The sequence below is a fragment of the Nicotiana tabacum genome, chromosome 6 (genome assembly GCF_000715075.1).
Source record: "Nicotiana tabacum cultivar K326 chromosome 6, ASM71507v2, whole genome shotgun sequence".
NCBI classification, from domain to species: Eukaryota; Viridiplantae; Streptophyta; class Magnoliopsida; order Solanales; family Solanaceae; genus Nicotiana; species Nicotiana tabacum.
Genome location: NC_134085.1, coordinates 23644748 through 23648539, shown reverse-complemented (window position 1 = coordinate 23648539; position 3792 = coordinate 23644748). Strand labels below are relative to the sequence as shown.

Sequence of the window (3792 nt, the reverse complement as noted above, 5' to 3'; positions counted from 1 at the left end):
ATCAATAAGAATTCACGCAACTTTTTTTACACAAGAAGAGGTTCATTTGGCTATAATTTTGATTAACTTTGAATGAAGAACTATTTTTTTTGTATAACGACATTATGAGCGTAAAGTTTACAAAGAGATGTTGGATGAGATATAACAACATAGCATATTTGTATCTAATATAATAAAATATTTATTGCTATAAATACTATAGAATTCATTACACTAACTTCACTCGAAAAATGTTGAATTCAGCTATATATTATATCAATGTAGTAATATCTTTTTCATCATTTAAACATATATTGCGTTTAGTTTTAACTCCATTGCTATTTTTTAATAATTTATATACGTTTTATATTGATTAACATGATGCACACGTGCAACGCACGTACACTAAAACTAGTAATCATAAAAGCAAAGGAAATCTTGTGCGAGTAGCTGTAATAGCCTTATTTGGTATAGAAAATATCAGTTGTAAAGCTTCATTCTCATCGTTCTTAAGGAAAGTGCATATGCTGCTTTATCTCCAAGGCTCTAACAAAGCTAGTGATTAATGATAAATAGGTAATGACTACTGTAATACATATTGGCCTCTCTTTCAGAATTTGGGAGTTCTATTTTAAGCTAGAACCACAAAGACAAGTTTCCATAAGCTTTCTCAAACTCCAAGATCAGTTGAAAACTTGTTGTGACAGAATAATGGCACTATTAGTCAAAGATAGCTTAAATTTCTTCTACTTCAGTTACTTCTTCTTTAATACCATCTTATCCAACAGATACATTCAAATGTGTGCTCATGGGAGGTTCAGTTTTGACATTTTATATGATTAGGGAGAATCCTGATTCAGCTTGGTATATGACATGGGAAGATGAACTTTTAGAAGGCAATTTCACAAACACATAGTAGGCAAATTGAAAGAAAAGTTGCGAAAGGAGAAAAAAATTGAGATCTAGCAACAATTGGTGATTCCTTAGACTTATTAAACCCAGAAGCAACGCATGAAAAAAACAGAGTGGGGGAAGATCAAGAAATTCCGCTCAAATCAATGCACCAGGTTTCCTACACAAAGACTTTCAATAATCGGTGATGTCGGAAGTAGCAGCAAAATCAGTAAACTTAACATAAAAAGAAATCTGTAGATGAAGTGGAGAAAGAAAGAAGATGAACAGAAGCAGACTGAAGGCAGATTAATTGCTGGTTTGTATGTACCGAGGAGTTCTTATATTGCACCACCGGTCAAGTTGCTCTAGCTTTCAGTAAACTTTTGGAGAAGGCCAAAGTAGCCCTTGTATAATATTCAGCTGAACATAAACATTAATTTGTATATCTTAACAAACTGTATAAAAAGGTTGCCTAACCATTATAATTTATTGCTTTTGCAATTAGCACAAGAAGCAAAGAGCAACACCAAACCACCAATACTGGCTTGAGCAATAACCAAATGATAATCAAAAGGCTTCGGAGGAGCTCCAATAGGCGGGAAAAATGGAACTTTTATGTGTAATAATGATAAAAGAGGAAGTAAAAAGCTGCACAAAGTACTCATCTAAGCTAGTGACTCATTTTACATGTCAAAGATAACAGAAAAAGTACGAAAAATTTGGTGAACTTTACAATTTTTCTGTCTCTAACATCATATGGTAAAAGAAAAAATCCACATGCTTTTGACATTCATACCTCTGAGTTCTCTAACAAAATTCTAGATAGCACTATAACAAGTTTAACTTATTTGAGAACTTTTAAATAATAAAGAGGTTGTTTACTATCCTTAGCACAACTAAGAAACTCTAGTAAGTCAAAAACAGTACATGCCAACATTAGGACAAAAGTGATTTTCCTGGGAAGCAGCAAGAATATGTCACACCTATATTTTATCAACAGAAAAACTTAGATTTCCAACATGCCATGAATAGTATTTTACTTAAAAATTTCTGGAGGTATAGGGCTAAGCAAGAATCGACTTGACAAAAAGAAGTATCAGTAAGCACCAAGTTTTCTAATCACATCAACATCAACAAGCAAATAACCTCATCCTCATGCATCTTAGGACCATTGTAGTCAAGCAAGATAAGCCTACTATTTGTCCGGTTATAAGCAAAGCCAATGTGTTACATTGAAAGCTTCCTGAAATTAGGACACAGGGCAAGAAGTATTTCTTGAAGCTATCTCTTTATAGAATTAATTCATTTCAAGATTCCCAAGTAAGTTCAAGTGGATTAACTTAATCCCTTAGTAGCATAATGCTAAATTTGTCACGAATTGGCAGGGAACAAAGCAAGTTGTTCTTCCTCTTAGAAGTCTCATCTTTTAGTAAATTTTCCCTTTCATGTGAAGCAAAGGTTTCAATTTCTCCCAGTAGTACCTTTATTGACTCCGGCTTCACTAATGACTAATTGGCCATGTATATAGCTAAATGTCTGTTACTTTACTGACAGAGCAGTCCATCCAAGGGAAGACAGGAAAAACTTAATCCATATAATGATGTAAACCATTTAGAAAAGATAGTTCAATAAGAAGATCAGAAGATAATTAAGGCACCTGTAGAATACCAGTAACAACAAGATGTAATTCTTTTAATGAAAACAAACTCTTCCCCTGGTCCTATTGGATTTGTTATTATGTTAACGTGTGTGAATGTGCAATAACCAACAAAAGTGTTCATCACAATAAGCCAATTTTCCCATTCAGTCTTGAAAATGATTGCAAGAGCTTCATTATTTAAAACTTTGATTTTGAGGTTTGTCGAATGCAATGCATTACCACTAACGTTGAAAAGATTATGCGAAAAATCAAAAATAGAAGCACACTGTTTTGATGCAAATACCAGAAAATCTTCAGAACACAGAGTCGTAAGAACGTAACTAAGCCCCTACCCGCCACAAAGAATAATAAAAATAATTTTTATATACCAACCGTCACAATAAAATTCCTGTAAAAATCCATTTTTCACAATAAATTCCCACGAAAATTCTAAAATTCAATTCAGACACCATTGTAAAATTTCCCCCTTTCTTCAGTTCCAACGAAGCAGCAAAAACTCATTCAGCCAGAGGTTCGGCAACTATATAAATTCAAAATAGGGCAAAGTCAGACATAATTTTTCTCTAAAATGCAAACGCCTACCAAATCTAGAGCGGAGATGAAGTTTCGTGGCATAGACAGTCAATTAAATTGATTCGAAGCGTCGAAGCGATTACCTTGATGCAACAAAGTTGGAGCGACGAAATAGCCCAAAACCTAATTTATCCTGTGAAAAAGTTGGTAGAGCTTCCACAACAGAAGTTGATTAATTTAAGCTATAAATGCAAAAGTAGTGCAAATTCCATGGAGGAACGGGAGAATAAGTTGAGAATACCGAAGAGAGAGAAAATTACATAAATATAAATTGTTGCTGGCAGGTTGTATAGGTGAAAATGACTATGTAACCCTCCCAAATTTAAGCCGCACGTCATCCATAAGGTCATAACAGAGAATTCAATACACAGCTGGACTGAATGACCAAATAGCCCTTGGTAGGCAAGCAGGGATGTCGACGGTCTCCTGCTTGCTTTAGGGCGCTTCTATATAGTAGAACACACACACTTAAAAAGATCATTAGAATTTCTTGAAATTTTTTCTTCTTTCTTTACATGTTTGGGGAAAAAAAAAGTTTCCCTTATACGGATTATACAAAAATCAAGTATATCTAGAGGTTAATAAATTCGAAGCAATAATATAAAAGTAAATGTTAATATTAAAATGAACTAAAATTTGAAATCTTTATTTTTTTTTAATGTTTCGATGTTATAAAAATTTCAAAT

The 3792-nt window shown here is 33.4% G+C and overlaps 1 long non-coding RNA gene across 1 annotated transcript; it reads right to left on the bottom strand.

Annotated features, from left to right (window-relative positions):
• Positions 1-1132: 1132 nt before the first annotated feature.
• On the bottom strand, positions 1133-3412 carry LOC107785216 (uncharacterized). The gene is made up of 2 exons (XR_001647824.2): positions 3190-3412; positions 1133-3053 (listed from the first exon to the last, which is right to left on the bottom strand). It is a non-coding gene; the product is annotated as an uncharacterized LOC107785216 (long non-coding RNA).
• Positions 3413-3792: the final 380 nt, after the last annotated feature.